At 46.2% G+C, this 16,045-nt stretch overlaps 1 long non-coding RNA gene across 1 annotated transcript; it reads right to left on the bottom strand.

The window, feature by feature from the left end:
* Positions 1 to 388: 388 nt before the first annotated feature.
* Positions 389 to 2,447, bottom strand: LOC135245056 (uncharacterized). Its single transcript, XR_010327134.1, has 3 exons — positions 2,397 to 2,447; positions 706 to 777; positions 389 to 591 (listed from the first exon to the last, which is right to left on the bottom strand). It is a non-coding gene; the product is annotated as an uncharacterized LOC135245056 (long non-coding RNA).
* Between the last annotated feature and the right edge of the window lie 13,598 nt (positions 2,448 to 16,045).

Here is a 16,045-nt window from a genome sequence, read left to right as displayed (position 1 = left end):
TCACAGCCTAGACCTGAGGAGCACAACTAGCTTTAGCCCACCAGGGTGTGGTGAGCTTAGAGCTTGTGGTTTCCTTGTTACAGTTTCAGGTGTCCACTTACCAACAATGTACAATGTTTAAGCCAACTGACTTATGCCCTGACTGAACCGGTCTACTTGTCAAATAAATAAATAAATAAATAAATAAATGTAAAAAAAAAAAAAAAGTTATTAGTTATTAAATGCAGTGTTTTACCCGCTAGGGGGAGCCCCTTTTCTTACAAAGGGACATCAAAACTTTTACCACAGTTGGCACAAGCAGGCTTACAGATGCAGGTATAATATTACTTTGAAATTATTTTTTTGTGTCAAAGAGAAATAATCACAATACACAGAAGCAGGACAGATGTTCCTTTCCAATTTTTCATGTTATTACAGTCTTAAAGGTTTTTGAATTAACAGTGGAACTGCTGCCCTCTAGTGGCGCTTTAAGAATAATCATGTTCAGACATCTCCACATGTTCAGACTCCGTCCTACCCTTGGAGGCCCCTGCCTTTGAGCCACATCTGGACATGACAGGAAGCCTCTGACACGGACAGGATGAGCCCCATCTGCCACCGAAACAAAAAGAAACATTGAGAATTCAGACGGTTTGGGTAAGAATGCGGAAAGAGGCACTCATGCGTGAAGCTCACACCGAGCACGTGGGCTGCTCGATGACTCACCGCCCGTGGAGCTGAAGAAAATCATTACCCCGCGTTCTGCAACCACAGGCCGCCGCTCCACGTCTGTCCTTTCTGGAGGACGGAGTAAGAAAGATTTCACTTGTCCTACTTCATTCTCATTTCCATCCTTCAAGAGGCTGGAATAAAAGGAGCTTTGTTTTTTTTTATTATATGGGTGGTGGGGGTGGGGGGTGGGGGGTGGGGGTGCGGTCGGGCTGCCAGGAAGCAGAGGGTGATTCGGGGCACATCGTCCTGAATGATAGAAGCCGACAACACTATTTTAATTCTCTTCCATCTTAAGACGACCAGATGCCCCCCTTCTTCCCCGACACAAGCACATACGGCCTCTCTGAATTTCTCAGGACCCTAGCAGAGAATAGCATTTTGTCCGTTTCTGAGTAAGGAACAGTTCCCCTCTGTCTGAACTGAGTTAGCCCAAGCGCCCATTCATCGTGACCTCTCACACGATTCTCTGTCAAAAACAGAAGTGTGGCCAAAAGCTGCGCATGGCAAAATAGCCATTGTTCCTGACATGGACTTAATGTAGAGGGATTTCCACTGAATGTGCCTGATGGAAATGATGCCGGTTATGGTGTCACACACATTACACATCTGACATAGTCTCAAGAATCGGTTGTTGTCACTGACATAAATGCACTCCTGAACCTGAACGTTAAAATTTGCATTTCAATTTTATTATTCAATTCATTTTTTTTTGTTTCATTCATAGTATGTCATTGTTTTGTTTAATCTTAATCTAGGGCAGTTTAACTCTGGCCATACTTGTTATATCCACAAAAATTGTTTCTTATAATTCTCAACTTTGCTTTTTAGTTTTCTGTTATTGCACAGACTTGCCAACCATATACTGAACACAATAATATGTAATATACATTGCATTTCTATCTGCACTCTAATGTTTCCCCTGTTCGGGTGTTTGGCAAGCAAATATATAATAATGATACAGAGGAAATAAAATGGTTCTGGCTTAGCAAATAATAAAAGATTGACACTTCTATAGCATGGTGGCTAACTTTTAATTTTCCCCTTTTCTTCCCTTTTCCCCAGTTTTCCAATCGTAGAATCTTTATGAGTTTTCTGCAATCACAGTTGTAAGCCTGTCCCTTTTGAGATGTCATCTTACACAAACTTTGGAGAGCGCGGAAGAGCATGCATTTCTGTCCCTTGGAGCCGTGCAGCCATTGCACTGGAGGACAGCAGTTCTTTCGCTGATCGTGCAGGCAGACTGCAGCTGCAGATTCACTAGTGGAGTACCTTCTGTATGGTGAGCTGGGGGGAATACCCTGTTAACTGAAACCCTCAGTCTCCAGGCAAGGCTTCAGACAATGAGACATCAAGGCTGCCTGGCAGGGTCAGAATTTGGCTCTCACAGTCGGGTGTAACCCTTCACCAACAGCTAGTAGCCTGAAGCTGACTATGCTCCCCAACAACCCCAAATTGACACAAGTCAATACTTTTTGAAATCATATTTTATATTGAAGAAGGGAGCTTGTGAAACATATACAATGCCCTATTTTATTGCGTGTAACAACCAGTTTCCCCCCTCCAATCCAGCCATCCCATGACAACACCCCTACCTCCCTCTAGCCAAAGGGATATGATGAAAGTGTAAAATGTTTATTTTATTTTGATTTATATGGGGAGGGGGGGAACTATGTTAAAACACATACCGTGGTCTTGGGCCCAACTCAGACATTCTGGTTTTCAGTAAGTTCCTGTCCTACAGAGTGAGAGGGAAAAAGGGGGGGACTGCTTCAGCAACATATCCAGCTGTATAAATGGACTGCAAGTAAAAATGTAATCTGAGTAAGTCGCACTGGATGAGAGGGTCTGCTAAATGTCAAACAGTGAAAAAATGTCAAAGTGGCTTTGTTGTGAGTTCCTTTTTATAATTGCTGTGAATTATAAACTATTAAGCAGTGACGTCTAATGTTCCACAGTACTTGCTTCATTGTGGAGGGCAACACAGTCCCCTCTACTACGAAACTCGCTGAGGTTATCACTTTTCTCTATTCATAGGATCGTCTCTTGCAACGATAATCAGCACCACAAGGGGCAGCACTGAAGGCCGAGACTGACAGTTGGGGTTCGCGCAACCATGGTGGCACGACGCTGTCCGCGTAAAGTTTCATGCGCACCCGAAGCCGCCAGTAGAAGCACAGCTGCCGGACGTGAGGACCCTGAGTTATCAGTAATAGCCTAACTACAAATGTGAAATTGAAATGTGATTGGCAACAGCGATGTTTGTTCTGTGTTATAATGGTGTTTCACCTTTTAGGTCAATAAAGGTGCGTCATAAGTGGGTCTCCTTATGTTCATATTACCCTAAACATTTATTAAATTTGACAAATGGAAAATTGCATAAGAAAAAAGGACCCAGAGTTATGCTGGCACGTGTCCCACACATCGCCATTGTTTCCATGCCCGTTCTATGAGGACCTGGCGCATAGCTGCAAAATGTTTGTATTCCACTATGGTGCCGATCCGCACAGCAACAGCAACAGATAAAAGTTATTTCCATCGTGTTTCTAAAGACGAAACATGCTCCTGATGCTTTGGGGCGTTAGACAGGGAAACCCCCCTCGCAAATAAACCCGCGTCTACCAGTTGAAATAAACAGATGTATCTGTGAGATGCTTACAGTTTCAACCAGTCAGCTCACTGCGCCGGGGGAAACTCTATGTGCCAAAGCAGGCGGAGTCGGAAACGCGAAAGCTGAGCAGTACATACCCTCCCTCTCTTGGCAGAGGCGCGCGATAGCGGAGTACTGCGAGAGAAAGCGAGCGAGCGTCCCAGAGAAGCGTTGCATAGCCCGGACAGAGACTTACTGCAACTCGGCAGTCGCCCGGTACCACGAAAGCGGCCGACCGCGAGCGAGAGGAGTCCTCGTGAAGCCTCTTACTCGCCTGTCTGGATACAGACGAGTGTTTCTCCAGTTCTCGTCGACTAAATAGGACGGAACTCCAAGCCACCAACAACTGCAGGAATAGCTCCTCGTGTCTGCTCGGATATTTCCTCCCGAAATGGACGGTTTCGCCGGCAGTTTGGGTGAGTGAGTCCGTGGCTGGAACACGGTACACTATTAATAGAATACTGTCCCACTAAACCAAGAGAAGGTGAATTTAATTTCGCTATTATTGTAGCCTAATGTGTGCTTGAAACGTACGGTACCCATACACGTGTCAACACTGTTCTTTAAAAACGATTAAATCTGATATATATCACGAGCAGGAAGAGCACGCATATTGGTTTCGAGTAGCCTACTTTGACACTTGGATTGTAACTTGTGTCTTGCACATAGACTTTGAAAGTTCTCACGTTTTTTTTTATTTTACTTATTTTGTTTGCTACGCTAGGATTCCATATGTTTGCTTGACAGTAACTGAAAGTTGGTAAACAGGACGCAAATGTATGCTCTGTTATTATTAAAACCGTCGCATACGATGTTTTTGGCCTTTCTGTATGTCAAATGTCTGACGTCAAAACAGATTATTTTATTAACCGCCTGAAACAAAGCGCTGACACTTATGGAGACGATCTTTCTGTTGGCAGGAAATGATTTATTTATGTAGCTAGAAGTAGAGCGCGCAGTGTCCCGTATGCGTATGAGCTTGGTGATGCAGGTGAGGCTTTGCGTGTTGCGTGCGTAGTGGAGATTTGATGATGCCAGGGTTTTGGATGTGTTGTGCTGTTGGGGGCAAGTTTCTTGCAGCGGTGTGGACCAGTAAATAATTTAGATTGTTGTAATTTTGATACTGGTATTGGCTACGCTTTTTAATTTCCTGTTGAATGTGTAGTGTGATTGCATTGCATTCGATAATTTGATTCCCGAAAATAGTAATCAATTAAATAAGATTAATTACTTTGAAATTAATTTAGCGACCTTCTAAATACATAAATGGTAAGTTCCTTCATGGAGAAACATGTAATTTATCCAAACAACAGATAGCCCGACTGCTGTAGCTGCATGTAGAATGTATTAAATGACACAATATGAGAGACTTTCAGTTCACACCATAATCGTACCATAAATAAATAAATAAATAAATAAACAAGAATGACCTCTTAATTACTTTTTGGAGACATTTAGTAACTGCGATCTCCCCAAGTATGGGAGTTGATCATTGCAGGTTTATTTTAGGTTTGTTTTCTCCCAAACCACTTCTGCCGTGCTCATTAACATATTAATTCTCCCTGTACAGAATATTAGTTAAGTGTCAGTGTAGGGGCTTGAGTACTCATAAGGATCTCACATTGTGTTACCATAGCGATGCCTTGCAGGCATGGCTGGTGATGCAGACCCCACAGGTGCCGCTGCCTGCTCACCTCAGATCAGGTCTTACCAGCATGGCTCAACGAGGACAGAGCACTTTGGGGGATTTCCAAGGTCACCTAGGCTGGTTCACTGAAAGGGTATAAACCAGTGAGAGTGTATGCACGGTCAGGACAGTTGAAACAGGGTTTAATTTCACAGTACTTACTAAATCTTAAAATGTCAAATACCGATGCACTTTTCGAAGAATGATTCAAGGTGCGTTTGAATCATTGGGCCAGGACGTTATGGGGGTGAATGCAGTGGTACCCTGGAGTGTAAGCGTGCTGTATGTAGAAGCCGGTGGCGGGATGTGAAAGCCTGTGTCATTTCCTGTCCCGTGTCATTTCCTGTCCTGTGCCTTAATGTCACCGGCTCCCTGCCGGTCTCTGTGGCGTGTGCAGCATCTGCGCCAGCCTCACCTGTCCCTGCAGCCTGAGGGGGGATGGGGGGATGGGGGGGTGGTGGGAGGGTGCGGCGAAGCGGCCCGGCTGCCTGTCGCTCGTTGGCCTGCGCAGTCCAGAGTCCGGCTGCGTGGCCACGCGGCTGCGGAGTCTGGAGTGAGGCTGGGCGGGCAGAGTGTGCGTACCGTCACTGTTTCAGCGCTTCCAAGCGGCCTTCTTCCTCGTCTGAGTTAGCCCAGGTGTGTCCCGCCGGGAGCGAGCGCTGCACACCTGTCTGCACGCTAACCTGCCGTCTGTCTGAATCACACGTTTCCTTTTTTAAAAATCTGAGCTTTTCAGTTCCCGTATGCAAGTTTTCGGTCTCGCGCGCGCTGCGCGGATGCATGCTGGGGTCACATGATCTCTGGCCTCCCCGCGCGTGTGTGTGGGTGTGCTGACGGGCTCCTGTGCCAGCTCCGGTGCAGTAAAAGGCTCCTGGCCGTCCCCGTTGGGCAGGTGGAGTAACAGGCCTTGTGTGAACAGTACTGACTTTTGTGCGTGGTGATGTTACCACTGTTTACTGCTTGTGGTGTCTGTCCTCTGGTATTGTCAGTATTTCTGTAATGAGCATGATGTCAGTACTGCAGCGTTGCATATAATGTCAGTAGTGCTCACAAATTGTGGTGTAGTATTATTTGTGTTGTCAGTATTGCCGTACTGTTTATATTGTGAGTACTGCTGTAGTGTGTGTGGTGTCAATACCTCTCTACTGAGTGTAGTGTCAGTACTTCAGCATTGTGGATACTGTCATTGTGGTGTAGTGTTGTTTGTGTTGTCAGTACTGCCGTACTGTGTATATTGTGAGTACTGCTGTATTGTGTCTACTGTCAGTACCTCACTACTGAGTGTCGTGTCAGTGCTGCAGTGTTATGGATACTGTCATTGTGGCGTAGTATTGTTTGTGTCATCAGTACTGACGTGCTGCGAGTGTGTGTGGTGTCAGTGCTCCATACTGATGCGTGTGCTGTCAGTACTGCCGCCTGACCGGAACTGTGTCACGACGGGAAAGACGAGCGAGGAGATTAAGTTACAGAATTCCTTCGCAGTGAAAAAGGAGGAGAAGAAAAGCAGAAATGCGGAGTTGGACGGAGGAGCTCCCGAACGTTTCCAGATGCAGGAATGCTGCCTCCAAAAACTCCTGCATTTTTTACTCCTTTTTCCCCCCTGAACAATGTATTACATTTCAGCTGGAATGAAAATAAATAAGTTTCTCTTTCAATCCTACGTGCGGGCTTAGAGGAGCTTTTACCAGGCTGAGGTTGCGGGCAGGGCTGGGGACTTTGGGGGGGGCCTTCCATGTCTTCACACAAGCAGCCAAGCACCCCCAGACAGCTCCACAAACATGCGCACTCACACACTCCTTGTGCGCCCTGCACTCCCGTACAACCATCCATGCGGCTTAATTAAATAATTAACTTGCCTTGCTGTGTTGAATCTTGACTGGTATGAACGCATCACAATGTGCCAATAAAATGTTTAATGTTAAACAGCGGCAACTGAAATGGAAAAAATATGACCACCCCCTCTCCAAAACAGTTGTGGCTGTGTGTGCACACGTGCATTTGTATGTGAGTGTATGTGCTTTTGCGTGCTTCTTTTTTTGTGAGTGTGAGTGGGTATCTGTGTATGTATCTGTGTGAGTGTCCATGTGTGTGAGTATGAGTGCGAGTGTGTGTGTGTATGAGTCTATGTGCTTTTGCACGGTTTTTTGTGTGAGTGTGAGAGAGAGCGTGTGAGTCAGTGTGAGTGACTGTGTGTGTGTGAGAGTGTGTGTGTGTGTGTAAGTGTGTGTGTGAGTAAGCGTGTGTGTGTGTGAGTGAGTGTGTGTATGTGAGAGTGTGTGTGTGTGTGTGTGTGTGTAAGTGTGTGTGTGAGTAAGCGTGTGTGTGTGAGTGAGTATGTGAGTCTGTGTGAGTGACTGCACGTGTGTGAGAGTGTGTGAGTGTGTGTGTGTAAGTGAGCGTGTGTGTGAGTGTGTGTAGTGGTGTTGTGAGTGGTGTTGTGGTGTGAGTGAGTGTGGTGTGAGTGAGTGTGTAGTCAGTGTGTGAGTGGTGTGAGTGTGGTGTGTAGTGAGGAGGTGTGAGTCAGTGATGAGTGTGTGGTGAGAGTGTGTGTGTGTGTAAGTGTGTGTGTGAGTAAGCGTGTGTGTGTGAGTGAGTGTGTGTATGTGAGAGTGTGTGTGTGTGTGTGAGTGAGTGTGTGAGTCTGTGTGAGTGTGTGTAAGTGTGTGTGTGAGTAAGCGTGTGAGTGTGTGTGTGTGTAAGTGAGTGTGTGTGTGAGTAAGCGTGTGTGTGTGTGTGAGTGAGTGTGTGTGTAAGTGAGTGTGTGTGTGAGTGTGTGTGTGTGAGTGTGTGTGTGAGTGAGACTGTGTGTGTAAGTGTGTGTGTGTGAGTAAGCGTGTGAGTGTGTGTGTGTAAGTGAGTGTGTGTGAGAGTGTGTGTGTGTGTAAGTGAGTGTGTGTGTGAGTGTGTGTGTGAGTAAGCGTGTGTGTGTGTGTGAGTGAGTGTGAGTGACTGCATGTGTGTGAGAGTGTGTGTGTGTGAGTGTGTGTGCGCATGCGCATGGAGTAGTTTGTTTGTAAACAGCAGCAGTCTCACAGAGGCGCAGTGCTGGCTTTGAGTCCTCCATCTTTCAGCACGTTTCCACGCTGGCTGTGCCAGGATGATGGAGATGTGGGCGGGGTGGATACAGTGTTTGGAGCCTTTCCCAGAGACCCACTGCTGTGCGCAGCGTCTTTGTTTCACAGAGGGCTTTTCCAGCGAGTGTGCCTGTGTGTTAGCTTGCACGTATGTTAGCGTGCGTGTGTGCCTGTGTGGGGGTGTAAGTGTGTGTGTATGTTAGCGTGTGTGTTAGCGTGCATGTCTGTTAGCATACGTGTTTGTGTGCAATGCTGTGCATGTGTGTTGCTTGCATGTGTTACTGTGCGTACTTGTTGGAATGTGAGTCTGAGTGTGCAAATCTGTGTGTGTGTTTTTGTGCATGTGTGTCTGTGCGTGGTTTAATACAGGTGAGTGTGTGTGCGTGTGTTTGTGTGTGTGTGTGTGTGTGTGTGTTTCTGAGGATATGCTGCTCCAGTAATCTTGCTGCTAATTTGTTTGTACAGTAAATTGTTGTGCTTCCTCCTGCTCTCGCTGGGGAAACAGGAAATGTGTCGGCCGGGCCTGGTGGTGACTGGTGTTGATTTCCTGTCGATAGCTCATAGGGGAGTGCACCCCCCCCCCCCTTCAGCAGTACCCCACTGCACCAGGTCTCTGCATGCATCCTCGGATAGGTCTTATCTCTGGAGCGGATCGTCACGTGTTTGGAATGATTCCACGACCGAGAGGAGGCCTGCTGTCGCTTTGTCATTGAAAGTAAAAGCCTCTCATTCTGGCTTTGGGCAGCGCTGTCCACCCACCCTCACCGCAGCGCGAACGGAACCTGCAATCAGGCTCGGCGCGCCCCCCGAGGGAGACAAACGGGAGGATCAGCGTGGAGGCGCGCGGAGTCTGAGCAGCCGAAACCGAGCGCGCCTGGAGGGCCGCCCGAGCGCCGCGGTTGCCGTCGGAGACTGCGGCGGAGGCGGCCCGGCCCGTCCCATCCCGTCCCGGCGCCGCGGGGGTTAAGCCCGTTCCCTGAGAGAGGGCTGCGGGCGCGCGGCGGGCTGGCGGCCGCTTCCTGCCCGTAGCGCGCGCTGGATGTTACACAGACCAGATGGCGGGCGGAGACGGCCCCTCTGAAGGCTCCGGTCTGCGCCGATTCCCTTCATTAAAGCCCCAGCCGCAATCGCCCGGGCAGCTGCTTATGCCATTAAGGGCCCCGAAATTAAATAAGAACCCCCTTTCCCCCCTGCCCCGCTAGCCCCTTAATGTGGCAGCCAGCTTCGTCTGAGCAACAGAATGGGAGGAGGGGGAGGGATGGAGGGGGAGGGAAGGGGGAGCGCGTGGCACAGTGGAGGGCCGGTTTGGGGGGTGGGGGCAGGCCAGAGAGGTGAGGTGGAGGGGCACGTGCCTCCCTGCGGGGGGGAATTTGAGTGGGGATTTATCACGGCTCTGTGTTACTGGTGCAGAGGGCCTTGGGGGGGGGGGGGGAGCATTAGGGAGCAGTAATCCCCCTCACTGTGGGTTACAGGGGTGAGGGCAGAGGTTGACCTTTGACCTGTGTCGCAGAGGCACAGCTTCCTCTCAGAGGAGCCTTTTATTTTACGCGTGACTGACCTGCAGTTTGTCATTGTCCTGGTGCCTCCCGCTCGCTGCTCTTTTGGAAGTTGGCTTTTATTTTGGCGGGGTTTTCCCCTTCATTGGTAGCCAAGCAGCTCTATTTGCTGCGCACATTTGCACCACCTGTCAGCAAAAGCAAATGAACAACTCACTCGCATCTTTTACAACAGCAAAGATAAACAGTATGGAAGAGATATGGTCGGAAATATAGGAGGGGTGTGGTTTGTCTGTGCGTTCATGAGCCAGGGAGATGGAGGAAGAAGGCTTTAAGATAATGGGTGAGCAAGTCGTATGTGAGTGAACATGTTGATTTGTGAACATATTTTATCATGTGTAACAGTTTCTGTGTACGTCTGAGTGTGTATTTTTACTAGTGTGTATTTTTAGTGCAAGTATGTGTACGTGAGGGTTGGTGTTCCACATAGTGTGTGTATTTTATATATATGTAGGCCTATTTATTGTAATAACGGAATTGGCTGAACTGATGTAGTTAAGCCACTCCAAAACAGCTTCCATTGGCTGGGCACAGCTCTTGTACTGTGAGTGAAGGCTGGCACCGGTTAGGAGAAAATTACACTCATCATGCGGTGTAAATTCACATTAAATGGAAAAACAGGGGAAAAGGCTGAGTAAACTCTCTCCACGGTGGATGAATGAATCTTTATTAAAGAATTCAAGGCCGATGATGATGCATATTTACAAAGTGTACTAATAAGAGGGTCCCAATATGGAGCGAAATATGGACGAAAACTTTAAAATGCCCACTGAAGTTGAGAAAATAAGGAAAGCTGGGCTTAAAGGGTCTTTGAAAATGGAGGTTCTCCTGTTGAAAAAGCAGTCCTGAGCACGCTGTGCTCAGCACTCAGACAATAGCAGGAGAAATAGGAGACTTCAGGTGCACTGAAAATAGGGAAGTGGATTTTCTGTCAACAAGGAAGTGGTTTTGAGATAATAACGATTCTGCAAGCACACTCGACGGGTTCATTTGGGAAATAATCACCCGTATGGCTGCAGTTACATCTGATACAGAGGAAGTAAAGGACAACAATCACCAAAAATGAAATTATACCTGTGTGTGGGTACTTGTTCTCTGTTCATCCAGGAAGTTTGTGTGTCAGTACAGTGACTTTTCACTATCTTTTTAAATTTGTCATGAAAAACCGTGCATGCTGGCATTTTTGTATTTTCTGGGGCTCCAGTCTTTTCTGCCTCATGTCTATGAAAGGGTTGGTGCAAATTGCTCAGCGTGACAGAACTGTAAAAATCAACAGGCCCTGATGGTTTATATACCTGTGTACTGGGGTACTGTTTATAAACCATTAACAAGCATTATAATTTAAATTAGGCTTATGAATCTTTGGGTAGTTTTTCAGAAAGGGTTATTTCTGATTAAATGCAAATAATAATCATGTCTGAATTTTATACATTTGTCTGTAGTACAAAATTCAATTGTTGAATTGTTGGAAGGGTCCCAAATGAATTCAAGAAGTTTTAAACAGGATCCAGATTGGACAGACACCCAGAAAACGAATGTTAACATTGCCAAATGTAAACTTATACATGTGGGCAGATTTAAGGCTGGGGTATTTTATGGGAGGTACAGAATTAGAAATATGAAAAACGAGTTGTGTACGAGTTGACTCAAGTATTAATTAAGACTCGGGATGTATAAAAATGTACATAAATACTAGGTCTCCATTTTTTAACTGGAAATTTTTAAATGTTAAAGTGAGTGGCAACTAGGTAATAAATAGTTAGACTCTGTGTAACACAGCAGTGCATTTGTGGTGATTTGCGCAAAGGTGATTGTTCTGAAAATGCTGTTTCAAACGTATGAAATCCAACTCCGTGTCAGCTAGCAGGCTCGTGAAAATGGCTGAGCTTCTTGATTCAGTGGCATCAGTAGTTACCTTTAGACCTTGATGGCTCAGATTATTACCTTTTGCCATAGCATGACGTACCCTATTAAAGTTGAACAGCAAGTTGTTTATGGATACAGAAACACTTGGAGGGCCTAAACCTTGGCCTGACACAGTGCGGGCTGCCTTTTAGACTATGAGAAAAATGACAAACAGAAATGGGCTTAATGGTGTGTTTTCATTCATTACTTTTCTATGTGTGTATATGTGAGTGTGTGTTTATATGTGTGGGTGCGTGCATGTGTATGTGTGCATACGCGCACATGTGTCTCTGAGAAGCTGTGTGTATGTATTCATGTATATGCACAGTACATTAATGCTATGTGTATATTCATGCATAATGACAGTACATTAATGCTGTGTGTATATTCATGCATAATGACAGTACATTAATGCTGTGTGTATATTCATGCATAATGACAGTACATTAATGCTGTGTGTATATTCATGCATAATGACAGTACATTAATGCTGTGTGTATATTCATGCATAATGACAGTACATTAATGCTGTGTGTATATTCATGCATATGCGCAGTACATTAATGCTGTGTGTATATTCATGCATAATGACAGTACATTATTGCTGGGTTATTCAGCATAATGCAGGTCACTTTAATCTGTGTTATATTCATGCATAATGACAGTACATTATTGCTGTGTGTATATTTATGCATAATGACAGTACATTAATGCTGTGTGTATATTCATGCATATGCGCAGTACATTAATGCTGTGTGTATATTCATGCATAATGACAGTACATTATTGCTGGGGTACAGTACATTAATGCTGGGGTGTCACTCTTTCCCTGAGACCTCTGTCTCCTCTCGTCTCCTGCAGTAGCTGCTTATTTTTAGCTGTTTGTCACCTACAAATCATGAATGTGCTGTGTCCTGCATTTCCTGCAGTCACGAGGCGCTGCGCTAACCTTTACTGCTGTCTGCCCCACAATCGCACTCCTGCCCTCCACAGCTGTCCCTCTCCCACCCCCACACCACCTCCGCCCTCTGGCCCTTAAACGCAGACTCCCTGCAGAATTTAGCGAATCTGCCAGATGTCTCCCCCCCCCCCCCCCCGCAGTGTAAGATGTGTGTAGATCGATGTGTAGTTTGATCTGGTGGTAATCGTGCTGTGTTTGTACAGTGCAGAGTGCTGCAGAGTCTTGAACTGGCCCTGTTCCATGCTGCGGCTGTGCAGGCTGATGACCTCGTCTCTTCCTGCAATGCAGTGCTGCAGGGCTGTGACTCTGTAGTCCCGCAGTGCGGTGGCTCGGAGTGATGACCTCACTCTGGCTCGCAGTCGAGTGGCGCAGAGTGATGACCTTGTCCTCTGTGGTGAGGACACAGCAGAATTGTACTTTTCCCTGGCACACAGAGGAAGAGGAGTGATTTCCGTAGTGACCAGGTGCACTTGCACAGGGGAGTGATATTTGCCACACCGACCAGGTGCTTCACCTGAGACGTATAATATCCAGAATGTGCCTCTCACCTCTTGTCCTCTACCATACAAGCTGAAGGAGTGTCTGTCAGTCTGTCTCTTCCTCGGTTGGTCTGTCAGCCAGTTTGTCTGTGTGCTGAAGTTTTTGGGGTCAGGGAGACAGTTCCTGTCTTTCTGATAGGGGGCGCTGTTTCTCTGGCAGAAGGCAACAGCTCCGTGGGCCTGGGAAACCCAGATGTTGTCTTGTGCAGAGCCTTGCAGCCCTTCTGCGGTCCTGCACTGGCCAGCCCTGATGTGCAGCGCATAGCCGCTTCAGCGTTCGAGCCGAGACCCAGCAGACAATCCCAGAGTCTGATCGTCTTATGTGTATGGTGCATTAGAAGAGCAGCCTCCCTGTTACGCCTTGTCTACTTATAACGGATTTCCCAAATGACAAATTATGTGGCTGCTGATTAAAGGGATTTTATTACAAATTGGATTCAAAACTGAAACTTTTCTTTACATCCCTGGGTAATTTTAGGTTTTTCTGACATTTTGTGGGAGGTTTTGTCTGTGGAGTGTCTCTCTCATTCAGGCACTCTGCATTACTCATTAATTGTAGTTTTGGTTGGGTAGTTCTTGCTGTGTGCCCATTAACATTTTTGCAAACTGAATACCGTCATCTGGTTGCTGCCACTCCTAAAGTAATGTCTTGTTTGGTTTCAGGTTTGCTGCCAATTTAAGTCTTAAGCAGAGTTGATTTATATCCTTTCATTTCCACGAATGCATTGTGAGAAGAACACTGCATACAAAAACAGATTAGTCACGCATCGCTGGAATCCATCAAATGTTCAGTCCAAGGAAGTTAGGATTTGTAACCTGCTGTTAAGATGTGAGCCTAAATGTCACTGTTTTTTTTGTTGTGTGAGGTGATTCTGTGGAAAACGTTCATTTAACACTAAATTTGAAATAGTTTTTCTGTGAACCATGAGCAGTTTCTGCCAGTGCCCTTTCATCTCCCAGTTTTTCACAGAGAGAAAAACTAGCATAATTTAAAATATTATATGGAAATACAGATGTTTATCTATTCATATAATTAATTACATCTGCCATGCACCCTTCAGGAATAGATCTTTTTACTGTATTTAACTTTAATCACTGCAGTGTAAATAAATACATGGTAGTCTGCGCTGGTTTCTGCACTAAGCCGATCGTCTGTCAGTGAATTTCCCAACTTGGCATGATTTCCACCATTTAGATTTTTATCCTGCCTGGGTTGGAATCCATTGGTAGAGATGCTAACCAGCCCATTGATCCACCCTTAAAACTTCATGTGCGACTGAGGCATGTGCTACTGCAAAGTATCGATCACAGCTGTCATACATTAACAGTTGCGAGAACTTTGGTTGGAGAGAAAGCGGAGGACACAAAGCTTATTGGGATATTGTCATGAAGTTTCCGTCTGAAGACTGCAGGCCTCCATATTCTGACCCTCCACCTGCTAGGGGGAGCTGTCATATGCATTCTACCCATCTTGTACTTCCAAATCTCTGTCAAAATGTTTGTTTTACAAAATTGGGTGTGTGTCAACATCTGCCACGTGGATAGCAACGGTTCAGCAGGTTTCCAAATGTAGCGCAGGGAATTACTCCAGTGTCAGATTGCATTTCGACAGGAAGTATCTCTTGCTGAGCTGCCTCTCCGGCCCTGTACTGTCATCGCCATGGCAGCTGTGATGCGGCATTAAGTAGTAAAACGAATATCAATACTCGTCAGCAAATTTTATATAAGTACAAATGAACCAAGACAGTATGACAGTTTAAAGCTAATGTATAATTGAATGACCAATTCCCTGTGCTACACTGCATCATAATGGTGGTTTGAATGAGGGAAGCACGGGTGACTGTAACTGAGTTGCTGTGTGTTAGTCATTAATATTTAATAATTCAGTTCAGTTCAGCACATCAGTTCAACTAATTCCTGGTGCAAGTACACATCATTAGTAGATGCTCATGCTGAAAGCAAATATTCCAGAAATAACAAAGACATGCATATATGCAGACGTTGGGTCGAAAGCAAGCTGACATGCAGAATGTGCTAGTTTGTGGTATAGACGTATTGGCTAACAACTAGAAATTAGCTAGCTACCTGTAACGTTGGCCCACAGTCTAGTTCTCCTTCATCTATGTTAGACATCAGGTGACCCAATCACTGAAAAAACGCAAGTAGAAATGGTATAAGGCAGCCATTTTTGTTTCACATCTATTATCCACGACATTAGGACATCATGATTTAGACTTGCTTCTTTCTACTAGTGTTGTAGATAAAGCACAACACTGCAGCCTTTAGTTAGTGATGGATAAAGGTGTTCACCACAGGGTGGCCATTGTGTTTGGCCATGAGATGACAAAATGAGGGTAAACCTGAGCACTGGCACCTGGGCATTCTAAAGGGAAACAAAGTGGGCAGCGAGAAGAAGATCAGTTACCTTACAGGAAACTACGTGACTTCTCCCACAATGCACACAGACTGGAGTTTGGTTTCTTCTGAACATGTGTTTTTATGCAGATTTACACGGGAGTGGTACTGGCGGTGTTACAGCATTTAGGAGAGTGCCTGGAGACACCGACAAGGAACCAAGGTGCAGGAAGATATATGGGGCCTTCACCCACGCCGCAATGTGGCGGGGCCTGTTTGGTTCAGGGTGCGGTTGGTGCCGCCTCGTGTCACGCAACCGGCGCGTGTTTACGTGCTTATCGTGCATTTGCATATGCGCAGCGAAGCACGCGAATGCCATTTTCGCTCTCGGCGAAATGGATTCTGCTTCCAGCCGGTCGAGCGCTCCTTGTGTAGTTTTCTCTCTTTGTGTTGGCTATGAGCAAGCGGGCCTTTTGGCGAATGTTGTTCTGACGTTAGTTCGTTCGCGTGACCTCAACCCCCACCCCTTGTCAGCACAGCCCCCCCTGCCACTGCGCACCTCTCCCCTATCCTGCTCCAGATGGACCCTTTCCCGGAATCTGGGGCCTGC

Source organism: Anguilla rostrata, chromosome 18 (assembly GCF_018555375.3).
Source record: "Anguilla rostrata isolate EN2019 chromosome 18, ASM1855537v3, whole genome shotgun sequence".
Lineage (NCBI taxonomy): Eukaryota > Metazoa > Chordata > Actinopteri > Anguilliformes > Anguillidae > Anguilla > Anguilla rostrata.
Note: the sequence above shows the minus strand (reverse complement) of the source record. Positions and strands in the feature narration are given on the sequence as shown.